The sequence below is a fragment of the Leguminivora glycinivorella genome, chromosome Z (genome assembly GCF_023078275.1).
Source record: "Leguminivora glycinivorella isolate SPB_JAAS2020 chromosome Z, LegGlyc_1.1, whole genome shotgun sequence".
Lineage (NCBI taxonomy): Eukaryota > Metazoa > Arthropoda > Insecta > Lepidoptera > Tortricidae > Leguminivora > Leguminivora glycinivorella.
In genome coordinates, this window is record NC_062998.1 from 31695369 (window position 1) to 31713056 (window position 17688).

At 34.9% G+C, this 17688-nt stretch overlaps 1 protein-coding gene across 1 annotated transcript in view; it reads left to right on the forward strand.

Annotated features, from left to right (window-relative positions):
• The window catches only part of LOC125240453 (basement membrane-specific heparan sulfate proteoglycan core protein-like), a 205089-nt gene that overhangs the window by 90527 nt on the left and 96874 nt on the right, over window positions 1–17688 (forward strand).

Genomic DNA, 17688 nt, shown 5'->3' on the forward strand with positions numbered 1-17688 from the left:
GCTTTTAAATGCCATTGCCAGTATTGACATACTCGTACTGTACCTAAATCTAACTTTACCTTTTATTGTAAATTATTTACCGTAGGCATTTTCCCCGTCTGATTATGACTCCTCCTTATGAACTTTCTTCGAAGCAGTTAATTAATTCATTATTTAATAATAGACTTACTACCTTCATATCATAAAGTAATTTCTCCGTATTGGCAAGTTTGAATGTCACTTTCTGAAGTTTTTTATTACCTTCGACGGAAGGACATAGTTGGTAAACAAACGCATTGGCGGGAGGTCGAGACGTCGCGCTCTCTCGGACGCATCGCGACGTCGCTTCCGCCGCCGTGACATTCAGATGCCGACGTTATCAGCAACTTGTCGCCCGCACACCTGATTTATGCCGCCGACAGTACATTCGTGAACTTTGCACTGCCTATGCCATGTTACGCTTGGCGATTAGCGAATTCTTGTAACCCACTCAATTCGTGTACTACAAAGAACAATAAGCAATGAATGCAATGATCAGATTTTAGGTGTCAGTTTGTGGATATGAGTAGGAATCTCAAAATATATTACGTACTTACACAATAATGGTATTGCAGGATACGGTTAGCAATCGATCATTGTTATTGTTTGTAAATTACATGGATTTGCCTCTATTCAATTCAAAATTTCATGGAAAAGATGCTCACGATGGCTATTTAATATGTATAAAAGCTTATCTCGGCAAATAGGTATTTCGATTGAAGAAAACTACGTGTAAATTCAATACAATGACTATTTGATATTAGTTTGAACCCCAGATTAGTTATCTATTAATGTTATCTATTGATAGTCAAAAGCTCAGTCCATTCAGTAAAGTCAATTTATATAAGGTAACGGACCCAATCATGGACAGTTTAAGATAAAATTTTGCCTATTTTTGACATTTCACTGATACGTGTAAAAATTCTACCGCTAAGCGTGTTAAAACTTGAATGTCCTATCCTTCTTTTACATTTCAACCGTATTGCAGAATAGATACTGCTTTTGGTTTCCTCATAGTTAACAAATTAAAACGAGGTGTTTTTTCTCCAGTTATGGAGGGCACGTCTCCAATAATGGATCCCCCATTATGGACAGTGAAATAAGTTTAAAATTTTACTTTTAAAGCCAACTGATACTCAATGAGTCAATTTTATAATTTTTGTAAATTGTAAATTTCGGTTTCGTAAATTGTTCCTTGTCCATCATAGGAGGTATGCAGTATTCCGGTTCCAGTTGTGGACACTCGCAAAATAACACTATTTCTTTATATATTTGGAGTAACAAACTAGTATGTTTTACACCTTATCTCATGGTTAATGCAGTGAGTAAAAGGATTTGTATTTTTTTTGTCCATAATGGCATCACCGTCCATTATAGGGTATTTTACATTATGTACATACTGATGAGTGGTTTGTACATAAATAATTACAATTGTTGGTGTAAACGTGTGATTCATCGTGTGTAAATCTAATTACTCTACGATTTACAGCTGTGACCGCACCAGTTGACTTCTATGAAGTAAGACAATTTATTAATTTGCATCCAATGTTGCCATTTTACTGTGATTAGGGCACTTGAGTCACGATGGAATCATCGACATTATGGGAGGTACTGATTCAATTACATCATAATGGAGGCAGAAATAAACAGTAGCATAGCCATAACTATAAATACAATTGACTAAGTACTCCCAAGTAATGTATTTTAATATTTTAATAGACTGATAGTGACAGGATTATCCATACTTACTTACTTACTAATACTATAAATGGCGACGAATTGACGTGATTTTTTAAGTGGAGATAGTTGAAGGGATGGAAAGTGACATAGGCTACTTTTTGTCTCTTTCTAACGCGAGCGAAGCCGCGGGAAAAGCCAGTAATATATAGTTAGATACATGATCACCGATAACATATTTCCCGTGACTATGATGCACGATTTTAATATCATAGGTAAAGCGCGTTCAGATATTTTTGTTCATTTAACTGTGTAGATATGTATAGGAAGCTCGGTAAAAAATCGAACGGTAGTTACTGTCTATGAGTACTTAGTTGAGTATATCTCAGTCACTATAAGTTTAAATAGTTAAACTAAGCATGAATCAAAAACTCTTACTGGTGTTTTATTATTTACTATCGAGTAATGATAGGTACTTACTAATAAACTAACTTTAAAAGTAGGTATTTATCAATACTCTTATTTATGAAGTTTTTTGATATTGTGCAATAAATTGCAGCATGGTAAACACGGCGCGTTTTGCGAAGTTCGCGTCAGTATTTTTAACGTCGCGGTTACATTTCGTTGCGTGTGCCGTCCTCGTTTAATACAATTTTATGACATAGTTCCGACTCCGTATTTCACTTTTTGTTTAAACTATGTCTGTCAGGGCATGTGCCGGTAATCATGTCTCCTTTCAGTTTATGCTAAATGGCCATTATCTAATATTTAGTATTCGTAAATAAAAACTACAAAGTTTAGTTAATCAGGATCTATAATTTTAAGGAATATTCTCTATTATTTTTGCATCACAGGTTAAAATTAAGTCGTAGGTTGAACACGACGCTTAAGTAAAAATGTACAAATTATTAAAATTCAATAAATTTCAGTTTTTAATGGTTAAGTCAATTAATATAGTAGTGAAATCAGTGCAGATGTCTTTGGGCTGGAAAAACATTTTTTTTTATTAAGCAAATAATGGGTATGTCCTCCTCACAACAGTAATAGGAAGAATGAGAAAAAAGTTTTCCTTAAATAATGCTGTGCAAAAATTTTACTCTCCAACACTTATTTTAAAGTAAATCTACCTACTCCTATAAAATAAAATTTGTGAAGTAACTAGGTACGTCAGTTGTATTTACCTTTATCCTTTAGAAAGCTCTACGAATGGGAATAAAACTCTCTAGTATAACAATCATAAGCGTCATTAGAAAAATCTTTTAATCTCTTTTTGACCATTACACCGTGCTAGAAGTTGCATTACAATTTTAGTACATTGCGGTATTTATTTGGTGTACCGAGTTATAGAGATTACGCGTATTTGAGAATAATGAGTTTTAGGCAATGTATATTAAGTTGTCACTAACATTGTTATGAGTCAGGAAACATCAAAGGTAGCAACACTAGCAACACATTAACAGTTTGAGTAGCTTTTCTCGCCAGTCAAATACCATATTGGTGTGACAAATGCCCGATTAATCGCGCACTCGGGCGAGCTTCTTATGTTTCGTTACTGCCAGTATACCGGCCTAGCTGAAATGGCAACCGTTGACGCTACGTGGCGGTCGAGATGCAGTTGTCTCAGTCACGCTACTACAGAAGAGCGATAGAGAGACTACGAGGCGTAAGACGTTGGCTACGTATTCTGCGCTTCCAGAAAGTGGCATAAACCAAAGGCGGTCACCGCGATTCGTTTAACGCGTCCTGGATAAAGCGACACACATAATGCACTACGGTGTCGTAAACCTGACTAAGATTAAACTGCCGGGTGAATCGTTACTAGGCCGAGTCGGGCAGGTGGCTAATATTACTTTAATGTGCACAAAATTTGTGTTACAAAAAGTTTCTTAGTATAAATAAAATACATATCCTTAGAAATTTTATTTATTATGAGATTAATGAGTAAAATAATTAATACACAAAAATAATTATGCCTATCTGTAAAATAAAAGAAATGTTAAATGTTGTAACGCCGTCAGATTTTATCACACCAAATTACTGATGTGCCGACGGAAAGTTTCCAAAATTCTGAAATTTTCACATAGGAAAACTTCGGAAACTTTCGCATACTTTGTATGGACAATTGTATAAATGGAAACTTTCCATTTCATAAATTTCAATTCCTTTTATTTTTCGTGAATTTTTCAAGAAATTTAAGATATTTTTTTGGTAAATTTCCACAACTTGTACATCACTACACCAAATCCGTGGCTAAAACATTATCCCACCAAATATAATTTAATGAAACATATTAATGAAACAACTATGTTTTATAACACTTGTAATGATACAAGAAACCATGAATCATGAATGAACCATGAATGATTGTAATGATACATGTTGTAATGAAACCATGAGGTTTAACCAAAAGAAAGTAATTTTACAGCTCAGTTTTTCTTCGAGGCTACAAACTTGTGTTGCATAAAAATATCGAGCGAGAGACCATAGATAAAAAAGAACATAAACCAAAAATAATATAGCAATTCTTAAGCCAAGTGCACAAGCATGGCTGCCAGATTTAAGGCCATTTATCGACAATGGTATCGGATGCTTACAATATTGCCAGGACAAAACCATAAGGCTCGCACTGTCAAAAAGTTACCAAATCTTATATAATGTACGTGTAGGTAGAGGTACGAGTAGGTACTCTACAAATCTTAGTTATAATAAAATTATGGTTGTTGAATACATTTTTTACTGCGTAATCTATGAGATGATGATGATGATGATGATTATATCCTGTTGTCCCTCATCAGGGGCATAGGGCTCTTAGAAAGGTTTCCAACTTTCCACTGTTCCCGGTTCGACGCGGCCTCCTCCAGGCGCGCCCAGCCGAGGCCCATTGAGCCGGCCTCCTTTTCCACGAGCGCCTCCAGGTAGTTCGCGGGCGACCTCTCCCCTTACTTGATCTGGGAATATTCTAAGTCAACCCTTGCTTGGACAGGTAGTTGTTTGGCCTTCGTAAGACATGTCCTATCCAGAGCCATTTCCGCAGAAGTATTTCTTTGGCTATAGGGTTTTGTCCTTCATACTTCAACATTTCTAGAACTAAAGCGGTCGATCATAACTTCAAGCTCAGCATAGGCGCTGCATTGAACCGCTTGTGTACCTACTGTCCATAATGTGTTGAGAGGAATTGCTTTCTATCACCGTATTGTTCGATGTCGGCTATGCGTCCTCATCCACATATCCTGGATCTATCTAAACAGTACTCTGCTATACGAATCAGAGGAAGATAAACATCGCACTTATTTAATTTATATAAAAGTGATTGTCTCAATAACCTTATTTATAAAATTGTACATTGTTTACATTGGTTGCTTTCTAAGTGCCCTACAGGCCTATATGAGCGCAATTAATACATGACAATGATTGCAACACATTCATACTCGTATACATATTGATATGTATTTGTACTGACTGATTCTGCATGTCATTCATATACTAATTGACATTTTGCCAATGAGCGTTTGTTTTGAGCTTTATTTTAGAAATGAACCTCTATTCATAACAAATACTTATTATCGAAAACGTTATTATATCACAGCGTCATTTCAAAGCGTATTCATGTTTAAGTGCGGGTGATAATAATGGTATAACTTTTGTAGTGTACATATAACGCTTTTTTGTCACAATTTCGTTTTCTTTCAACCCTTTTACCAAGATTGGCACTTAATCTTGAGTAGTTCATGTGCTCTGCCTACCCCTTTATGGGATACAGGCGTGATTGCATATATGTTGTAGGCATGTATGTAAATTATTTAATAAATGAACTTTAAACAAATTCAGTATAGGTTTACCTTTTGTGACCTCACTCTTGCCACATCCCGGACACTAGCGATCAAATGTATGAAAGGGGCGCGTTCCTAGCACACAATCTAAGCTCGTGTAGGTGAACGCGTACAACGCTTGTATGAGTGAGATATGACAGATTGACTGTTCGCCTTTTTGACAGCTGGTAACTGAGTGGTAACCGAGAGGGGGTGGGCGGCGCTTTCAGCGGGGAGCAGGAGTGGCCATACTGTACGATAGTACTCTTTATTATACTGTGCTCTTGCTGGTAAAATTAACCATAGATTTGAGACTGTCATTTTTTACATGGACTTTAGTAAATACATGAACTCTCTTTCTGTGCGCACTGTTCCCAGTATCTGGTATAAAGCTTGGCGGCCTCGTGGCCCTCGAGCCTCGTGTGTGTAATCTTCAGATTCCTGTAATCCATTTTAAAACCCCTTCAGTAACATGCAAGTAGTTATTTCAATGAAAACAAATTCAACAGTTGATAAAATAAAATATACAGAGGTACATACATATTTGTTACTTGACACTCGGTACACTTCAATCCTTGTGATTATAAATCCGATGGCAAACTGAGTTGATTGGCCATTGTTACTGTATTCGTAAACCGAAACTGTCCATATCTACTTGTTGATGCTTATTGGATAGGTCGAAACTTCATTTAGGCGCATTTGTTTTGGGGCACTCTGCATACAAAAGTGTTTTGGTTTTTGTACATTCACGCATAATAGGCACAATGAATGTTGGCTTGTTGTCGGCCGAATAATAAATAGGTACTTAGGATGTTTTTTCGGGATAATAACTTTGGTTTATATTTATAACCTATCCCAGGTTATATTAGTAACTATTCTTATTTACATTAAATAAATGTCATATACAAAGGTAATATATTAGTATACATTAATTTAACTAAGATTATTCTTATTTAGACGGTAAATATAGTCCGTAATGAATGTATCTCAAATCGCATGCGAGATCGCGCGCCGTTTCAATAAATCCTTAGTATATGATGCTCAACTTCACAAGCAATTAAATCAGCAAAAACAAAGCGGATAAGCGCCAATCGGACTCACCCATCAAGACTTTAGTTCGAAAATTTATTACTGATACGAGTAAAGACACGGGTGACTGATTTAATACATAAACATATTGAAAAAATAGCAAGACACACGAGGAACGCATTGTTGGGACAAATAGCTTGTCTAACTATCACGGAACGCTAGCTATTAAAATTTAAATGACAGTGCTAAACAAAGAAAATACGACTGTATTTTCTATAGTATTATTACTACGTGATTCTGAGTTTTCAAATAAGAGACAATTTCAAATCACAAATTATACGAGATTTTATTTCATACTGGCTTTTTCAAATATAGTTATATCCAACTAAAAATCATATCAAATTATTTTATGAACTTTGTTTTTATTTGTTTTCAAGTACAAGTAGAATACATATATAAATTACTAGATTTTGCCCGCGGATTCTCTCGCGTTAGAAAGAGACAAAAAGTAGCCTATGTCACTCTCCTTCCCTTCAACTATCTCCACTTAAAAAATCACGACAATTCGTCACTCCGTCTTGCCGTGAAAGACGGACAAACAAACAGTCACACACACTTTCCCATTTATAATAATAGTATGGATAAATTGAAACAGATATGACCGATGGTCGAGCCGATAATCGAATCCGGCTAACGTCCTTACCAATAGACCACTTCTTTCTTTTTTTCTGACGGGTAGCCCAACACACACTTTTAGCTGAGAATCGTATGCTACACCGTGTTCTACACCAATGTGTCTTCTTTCGTCGTAAATAAACATTTTTCCACTAAATGACTTTTTAAATGTTAACGGACTTCTGGGCCACTCTATATTATATAAAATACCACTAAACATGCTATTTAATTATGAAGTTTTAAATAAAGGGTATCTAACAGGAAGTAAATAGTGAATAGTCGATAGATTTTGCGTATTGACCTATGTTTGTACTACTGTACCTTTATCAATAAAAGCTTAAATAAGCTTATTGTGAATGACAGTATGTCGTACAAGGACCGTGATGCGACGGCGACGGACCGAGGACGAGCGCTCGATGTCATTGGCCTAACAAATCAGTCGCCCAGCAACGGTACCAGGTTTCATAACATAAATTAAAATGCCCTTACGTTGTTCTTTTACTAATAGCATAATCTTTTGAATGAAAATGTAGGTACCCATAGGAGCGGGATGCAATTCGTTTGATTAATCCTCTTTATGCCTGTAATTTTCTTATAGTCGTAGTACAGTTGTCAGCAAAATGCGTTTTCGTTATATTTAATATCCAAGGTTCTATGCATTTTTTATCGAGCTCTACTTTCCAGCTTAGATATTTAACAGCATTGCTTATTTAATCGGAATGACAGCTCCTTTTTGTCTAGTTTGTAGCGCTTTACAAGTCTATATGTAGGTAAATTTATTTTAACGTCTCATATTTACAAAGATCACTGCTACCTGCAGCCGTCTCTGGAAATGCTACATTCTTTCAAAAGAAAAGTCGACGACAGACCGCGGCGAAACCCGATTAATGTTACTTAAAGTGATTCTTGAGGTGTCTTTGCTCAGATAGGGTACACATTTTGCTACTTAGATGCCTATGCTTCAAGTAGAAGGAAAGCAAAAACATAATTTATCTCCTTGTCACAAGATATTTGCGTTTTACTTTTTAACGCATAAAATAAAGAAGGAACTCAGAGGAGTTGTATTATAGTAATTATTTTAAATTATTTTACTTTGCGGATTGTTAAGCACTGGAAATGCATTGAGGATTCCTTAGAAACAAGTTTTTTAGAGCTAGTATATTAATAAACATTAATTTTTTTTGTCGGTTCTTTTCTACGAGTAACGTTAAGTAATATCGTAATTTACCTCTAGATACGATTTAGATAGGATACATCAGTCAGTGTGTAACTGTATAATGATTTTTATATTGTAAGGAACATCATTTTAAAGATTGACAGTATTGAAATGATATTGACATATCCTATCCATATGTTATGTTTAGAATCATAACACTCACCTATTGTTTACATTTAATATTATTTATAATTTTAATAATAAGTAGTACTTCTTTTCATACTACAAATTAGGCGCATATTTTATTACTGAATGTGCGTTATGTTAACGACTTATAACTAATCATTTGGTTTATATTTATGTGTTAATACACCTAATATTCATACTACATAATGTATATAATATATACTGTATATTATTAATTAGTTTCTGTAATGATAACATTTTGAGTGACTTGCTTCAGTCTCGAGTACGGATTATTTCATACTCGAACATGTTTAATTCAATGAGCTTTATGACTCCAAGCAAAACGATAAAGCGTCGATTGCAACCCGAACAAAACCCGGATGTTTTGGTTGCAACAAACACCTTCCCCTTAATAAAGTCGAGCACCTGTAGTCCAGTTTCATTACACCTCTCGTACACTTGTAAGGGTGACCGTCTAAGTAATCTGCCCAAGTGTCGTTAGAAACTCTGAAAGTGCGACCGCGATGCCCGAGCCCGTGATGCCGGGTGCCTTGTAAAATCGAGCGGTACAAAACTTTGTCGGTATCGAAAACGTGTGGACGACAGCCACTTAAACTTTAAACCTACGTTCATGTGTGGCATTTGTTACAAATTAATCAAAAATGGCGCTACTTAAGCTATGTATTTATTTATGTATAAATAAGTCCGCAATAAAAGTTTACGAATATTTAATGCCATTTGTCACCAACAGATGTCTCAATTAAAAATTACTCGAATTAATTACCAATTTAGGTTCCGTTAAACAGTAAACCTGTACAAGTAGCGTGTCATAACATAAATACGCTAAATATACCTACGCACATGGTTTATGATTTTAATTGCCAAATATCAAGATAAAGAGATGGTACCTGACTAGGTATACCACTTCTGCCAAAACATTCACGACTAATGATGGCAAATCTCCATATCTACACATGCTATCACTGACTGTGATAAGTTAAAATACCTATGTAATTCTAATTATAGGTAGATAACAAATAAGTAGGTCCTATTAACACACAACTCCTATAACATTATCCCAAGGTATAGGTAAAATAAGAGACCATTTGAACATGTGTCAGAACCTGGCTGAGAACAGAGGCACTGTCCTCAAGAGTTGTCGGCGGTCCTTCCCGCCTTGGCGGAGGCAGTCCGTTCGCGAGCGAGCGGCCGATCGCACGCTCCACGCGCGCATCACGCTTTACTCCCGTAAGTTTAGTGCCAACTCTTACAAACTTAACAACACTTCGCACAAATACCATCTCATAAGTAAACCCTGTCGTTAAGTATTTATATCTTAGTTATGGTTTGATAACAAATATTGTGGTATCTGCTGTTGTTGCGAAAGCAGTTAGAAACTTATATTGCCAATATAAAACAATAATTTAAATAAAATAATAACTTAACAAGTTCTTATTTTAGGCCAATATGTTCTTACCAATATGTATGAACTAAGTACTCTATACCTATAAGTTGTTAATATCAGCGTAGATTTTGCATTACGTACCCGGAAAAAATTAAATAAAAGCTGGTTAGGTTGCGTGTTATTTTACCATGTAAAATCCTAGCAAGTCGGACATGTTATAAAAAAATTGTAAACCAATAAATCATGAAAACCAATTTTAATATAATATATATGTAAGTATATAAAAAGATATATATTTGTTAAAGAGAGTTCAATGCAATTTCCGTACGATTCAACGATTTTTTTAGGGACCCAGGTATTTAGAAATGCCGATATTGAATAAGGTACAGCGGGGTAAATCTCGACTGGGGGGGCCATTGTAACTAATCCATTTTTTCCATTATTACACTATGATGTTGAGCTCTACATGTATCCACTGAACACGCCTATCATATATAACCAGTGGACTCTCTACAGGGTGGGCCAATGATAAATGCATTTTTGAAAATTGAAATAATAGGATTTCATTTAATTTTGAAAGACTTTCGTCAGAAGTTGCGGAGATATTGGTTGGATTTCTTGGCGAATGTTCTCCTTTAATTCTGCTGTGGTTGCCGGATTATTTGAGTACACTTTACTTTTCAAGTAACCCCATAAAAAAAAGTCAGCTGGAGTTAAGTCAGGGCTCCTGGGAGGCCAAGCAATATCACCCCGAATCCGAACTCAAGTCGAAAACGCCGACGAACAGACACATAAGATCGATTGTTTTCATAAAAAGCTTGAATGCAAAACGCTCGCTGTTCTCCCGTGTAAGACACCATTTTGAATAAAAATTTACTTTTTTTTCTTTTAAATGACACCATTATTATATGCCAATGTTTTGTAATTTTGACAAAGGAGGTCGAGACAAAAGTGAATTTATCACTGGCCCACCCTGTATTTAATAATGCAAACATTGTGAAACATGGAAAAAATGGACCAGTTACATTTGTCCCCCAGTCGAGATTTGCCCCGCTGCACCTTACTTAAAATTTGCGCCATCTTTACATCTTTTTGTCATATATAGATAAAAGGTAGGAAGACCTTATACCTATGACAATCCATGTAAAATACAGTAAATATATGTAATTTATAGGTACGAGAACGTAGGCTTTATTTAGGGAGGAAAACATTTATGTTTAGGTAAGACAAGTTTATATTAACTATAATTATATTAAACTTATATTTTTGTTCAATCAATGCAGCCGCGAATTCGATTCCTTGACAGTAAGAAAGACAAGAAAAACATAAATTAAGTATCTTTCAGTTTCTAATATATCATAATAAGCAGTAATGTTATAAAATATAGTTACTTACGTCAATGTCCATATTAGAGCATCAAATAAAAGATTACTTAGGTACTTTTAATGTGTGTAACTCAGTTCTTATCTAAAGGTTGAGGTGAGGAAGTCATCTGTTTGCATATTCTTATACAGACTAAAGAATGCCTATCGCTGATGTGATTCACCTAAATCAGTTACTGTTTATATTAAATTTGCTGATTTTTGCTTAACGACTTAACATTGGACTTCTAGACAAACCTGAAGGGTGGTCATTTGGTCAACCAATTTGAATCCTAGGCCACTGTAGAACCCTATCACAGTAAACGTTCTATGGCAAATAAAGTATAGTGTAATAAGACAGGGGTCTAGAGCGGCCTAGAGTTAAAATTGGCTGTCCGTACTTCGTACCTAAACCTTTAGAGTAGGCGTACTAGCTTCAAGGGATTTGACTATCATGTTTCGTCTGAGCTCTAAATTGTTACGTAGTACAATTGACTTAGTATTAGTACATATTGGTATCAATACTTTTGTCAATTAGTTACTTTTTAAAGTAATAAATATCTGTCCAAAACCGCTCAAGTGCGTGACGAAGCAACCGACGATTTAGGGAAGACAAATTCGACAATGTTTATTAAAATTTTGTTCGAAGTTAATCTAATGATTCTTACAAAAACTTAATTTTTAAAATCTGTGACTTATTTTAATGAAATTATCACCTACATCAAAAACAAGTACAAAGATATTATGAAGTTTAATATGTTCTTGGGTATTCTATACCTCTCTCTAATATTAAATATTTTATGTTATATTAAACCGCACGGTGTTTGGCGAGAGCTTCAGTTATAAAATAAATATTCTCTAATACTATTAATCATTAATTGATAATTGCATAAGGTAAGCTTAGCCTTTTCCCATTATCTTGCTCAGGAATATTTACCTATAATTATATTTTCTAAATAAAATAGTTGCGACATTTATGATACGACGAAGCATGGAAAACCGACGGACGTTGAAAAGGAAGAACGGAAGATGAAATTCACCATTATCATCAACTTCCTAACGTTATACCGGTTTTTTGACGCCGTTTAATAGAGCCTAGAGTCCAACCTAACACAATGATTAGCGTGAGCATTAGCTTTCAAATAAGTATTTGTGAGTGTGCATGGGAAAACGTCCCACTTTGTCGATTGGTATAAAGCTACAAGTAAATCTCGTCTTAAGTTAATGGTAGCCGACAAAGTGGGACGTTTTACTAAACACACTCACATTTAGTCACTAGGCTGGAAACAAAATTAAAACTAAAGTAATCTCATGCTTCTGGCAACATCAACCTAGAACAACCATTTAAAATTTTCTTCCGAGAAAATGCCCTTAACTATGACGATTTATAGAGGATTAAACTTATATTTTTGTTCAATTTGTGTAATTTTGTATTTATGTCGTTTACTTAATTGTTAGCAAGATTTTGGATGACTGTTGACCTTTGTACCCGTTGTACTTCTGTAAGTTTGTCTATCTTACCCACTGGAACGATCTTCTCATCTATTCCAAGGTTAGCTGGAAGAGATCCTTTTATAGGGATAAGCTCGTCTTTGTATCTCTGTTCCTACAAATTGTATAAAAACTGTTGTACACAATAAAGTGATTACTACTACTACTATTTATTAATATGAGAAGAAGAATAAATGCAACCAACTTCGTGTCAATTGATAAAATCGTTTCTAATAAGTACAAGTATGTACCTACTGAAATATGTCGTTCATCATCATCAACTTCCTTGAATTGTACCGGCATTGTGCCACGTCATATCAAATACCATTTAAACACCTAAATTATTTTAATTACTTGTACCCTAAATACATACCATACTATTTAAATTATCATATTATTTATTCTAAAGATGATATATATTAAAACAAACAAAAATGTAAAGCGGTACCAGACAGGAATCTTTTAATCATGGCATAATTATAATTTTCTGAACTATTGTGAGGTAATTAAGCAGTTGTTTTGCCTACTAATACAGCTCATTTTCTTCTTTGTTAGTTATCTACGGGAAGCCTTGTGAACGGATAGTTTTCGAGCCTAAATGATAGCGCTTATCGGCGCAAACATTGCTCATAGCATGAGTATCACATTGATAAATTTTCTCGCTGTGAAGAATCTCTCTAAATTAACGGCACAAAATAATCCGCATTCTACTCAATGCTAGTGATCTGAGGCTACTTGAATCATCATATATGCAAATGAAAGTAGTGGGTCGCTTATGCGATAATACTATAAGTACTCGGTGCAATGTAGATATACTTTATGACATTTTATAGTAAAAATTAATTAAAAAACATTTTATGAACCTGTTTTATCTTTATCATCATCATTCCCAGAAAAATACGACCTCGGTCTCTTTAAACGTAGAGTGAACAGGCTATTACTGAATCGGTGAGCTCCATCTTAGACTCTGTCTTCACTTCCCATCAGGTGTGACTAGGGTCAATCGCCGATCAGTCCATAATAAAAAAAAAAAAATGGCGGCCTTTTGCTTATTCAATCCTGGATGTGAACTTCTTCCACTCCTTTCGATCTGACTCATTCATCCAGTTTCAACATTCGTGTCGTTTTGTACGAGTTACTATTTAATACTTACGTAGTTGGTTAACTATTTGTGTTGATTTGTTATGATGGCTTTATACACGGTACTCACGAGCATTGCGAGAGATTTTAACCACGCTTTTCTGAGGCCAAAACAAAGAAATAAAAATTAATACAAATGAGAAAATGCAAAAAAAAAAATGTATAAATCTCCAGGTATACAAAAACATAACAGATAATATAAACCATAAATCACTACATTCAGTTAAAGTTTAGTATAAATAATTATTCCAAGTTAAAAAAATTCAAACACGTATGTAATTTGTACGTAGGTATGGTTTTAAACTTGTAAACAAAAATTGAATTTGATTTATTCATAACGTGAATTTTAAACTCTCACTTATGATGTGTTTGATTTTGTATTTATGTAGGTAAACACACCTATGAGTAAATGCATTTTCTTGCCAAGAGAAACACTACTTACCTCCACGATCAAACTAGTGTAAATAAGCTCCGTTATGTGAGCAATACAGCCCTCTAATAAAATAGACGTAAGTGCCATAGTAAAAAGTATATTCTGAACTGAATGATAAATAATTTCACAGATGACATTTCTTGATATATTTTAACCTAAGACTTTATTTCTTTATTTTTCTAGGTACTTATATATAAGTATGGAATAACAAATGTCGGAACTCATACAAATCTGATCACCAATAACCAAAATGGTCATATAGACGTTTTGTAGAACTACAAAGCTGATAGGATTTTTTACAATGCAATGAAGCCAATGAAATATAACATGACCCATTTTTCGTAACATGAATGTACCTACGACTAAATTGTAGTTGGTTATTCTGTTCTAGTTTTTCAGTGATCACCGCAGGACATATTTTTTTCAACTACACAAACCAATTCTTTTATAGGTATTTTGTGTTTTTAATGTAAATAAAGTATTACCTTACCAAGATACGATACAGAGCAGCGTTAGGAATGTATACGTCACTTGCAGTGTTTTTCGCACAGCACAGGAAGCATGGTCGCGCGATAGACGATAAAATATCAGGCCGTCCCTATCGCACTTACAAATAGTGCGATAGGGACAGCCTGCTATTTTATCGTCTATCGCGCGACCATGCTTCCCGTGCAGGATGAAATTTTGTTTTTGTTTATTTCTGACTTTGTTCTAGAATTTCTTTTAAATTAAACGTTCAGTGTGTATTAAGTAAAATGTGCATGCGTTATTTTTACTTTAATACGCTCACAGTGCATAAAATAGGTAGTACCTACATACATATTTCTCGTTGATATTAATGGATTCAATCAATGGGACTGTACTGGCATACATTGCCTGTTCCTAATGTAATAATGTTCTAAGAAGGGCATGTCTGAATGAAGCGTTTGTGCTGAGTGCGTTTGAGCTGGCCAGCGGGTGCCTAACGGTAATCCGGTCGGGTTAACAACCCTATTCGACTCCATACCCACTATTGATACCCAATGCTTGGACCATGTTATTGCATTATGTTTTCATGTGTCTGAAATCTCTTTAAACTATACAACAAAATGTCATTGAATGTTTTATAATCAAAATTTTTCGCTAAGGCCTCTAAGTCAAATTTAGTATTCTGGGCTCTAAAGAGTAAAATGCGTTTTTACACTGATTTCTTTTAAGAATAAAAATAAATATATCGAGTACGCGGGAAGCGGGAAAAGAAGGAATTCCTCTTTTAATAAACTGGTTTTGGTCATTGATATTGAAATTCGTGTTAGTACAAGTGTCACGAGACGTGAAGGCACTCGTTACGGCACAAAGGGACTAAGAGTTTATTTGAGCGAGACATTGTCTTACGCGTGGAGAAAACCATAAACTGTTATTTTGATGCCACCCACATTAAAATAAACTTTGATGTGTGAACAAGGTGTTTGTAATGGATACGATCCTTCTCCTAAATAACACTTGAAATGTAAATTTCTGTTTGTTATCTGTTAGCTATGCGTATAAATAGTATTAGGCTTCACCTTAATACGAGTTTTACACGGCCATATTCGCTAAAGGATGCTTTAGTTTTTCTGAACTTATGTGCGAAATGTAATTTAAAAAAAAATTGAAAACCGGACTAATAATTCCAATAAGGAATTGGAAGGTCAGATGGCACTTGCTTTCGTAAAAAAACTAGAGCCCGTAGTGGTGGGATTCATTGTCAAAGTGGAACCGAGACTCTAAGGGCCCATTTAGACGGTACGAGAACTCGCATACGAGTTTTATTACATTGCGGTATTTGATGGCTGTGCAAATTGTATGTAACCTCTACAGCCCGCAATGTAACTAAAATCGCATGCGAGTTCGCACGCCGTCTAAATCAGGCCTAAGTGACCTTTCTATAATTTATATATTAAATAAAGCTGTAATCTAGTTTTTATGTGATAATCCCTCCATAAAATGTGTAAAAATTTCAATATAAAAACTGAAACTTTGCTTGATCCCCATCTGAAACTTGAATGAAGTAATCAATCAATCTGTATAAGACTGTCCTATAATATTTATTTATCTTTATTTAATGGTTATCACCCACCAAAACTAAATAAGTAAACACTTGTAGCAGTCATTTATTGAGCGTATTGTTGTCTTGGTCTTATTCCAAGTTCCCTGACACACTTACAAGTGCTCGCAAGTTATCAGTGCAACACGTGGCCCTTACCCTGGAACCGATAACAAAGTCTGTAGCTAATAATTTATTGTCATTCGTATTTATATTTATAAAATCTTGTAAGTAGTATATTGTAAATTGAACAAGAGGATTTGCAAGATACATACTAACGAAGAATTCAACCTATAGGAGATTATTTTATGTCACGCCAGTCGATCGCTATAAAATAACATTATTTTACCTTTTTATGACTTTTAAACCAATTGCTGTCCAAAACACGCGCGAATAAAGCATTCTGTGTAACTCATGAACGCATGGTTTAGTACCAGCTTACTTTAACGCTGCGAATCATCATCCTCCTTGCGTTATCCCGCCTGGGGTCCGCTTTGACTACTAATCTCAAGATATGGCGCTGGCACTAGTTTGACGAAAGCGACTACCATCTGGCCTTGCAACCTGAAGGTTAATTACTAGTAGGCCTTATTAGGATTTGTCCGGTTTCCTCTCGATGTTTTCATTCACGATGCGAATATTGAAATTAAATTACCTATATTCAATACGGGATATATTTTTTCTACATGTATGATATACACGGCAAACTAGTTTTTCTACTTGTCGACTGTAATCTGTCAATTAGGACACCACAGACTAAACTATAAGTGCTAACTTTTCAGTGTTGGATACTCTATGGCAGTTCCGACTCAATTATAATAAGCTCATTATAGTTGACTTTAGTTAACTGTAATAATTTCAAAAATAGAACTTCATACAATTTCTATACTAATTTGTGATACCTGATGGCAAATTTTCCTGCATCTGAAACACATTTTTTTTTATCTGTTGCGTTATCGGCCAATCAGAGACGGTTATTACAAACAATTGGTTGCTAGGTAATTCGATGTTGATACAACGGTGAACGACTCTATTAACATTAATTTTAACTTGCATGAATGATGATATTTCCGTCCATTGATGATGAAGATGATGACTCGTAGAAAAAGTATTGTATACAATAGTGATATACTCGTAATTAAGCTTTTCACTCTCGTACCGTACTATTAGGCCACTCAGCAAGCTTAGTGGCCTAAACATGGTACTCGACTGAAAAGCTTTGTATTATATCACGATTGTATAA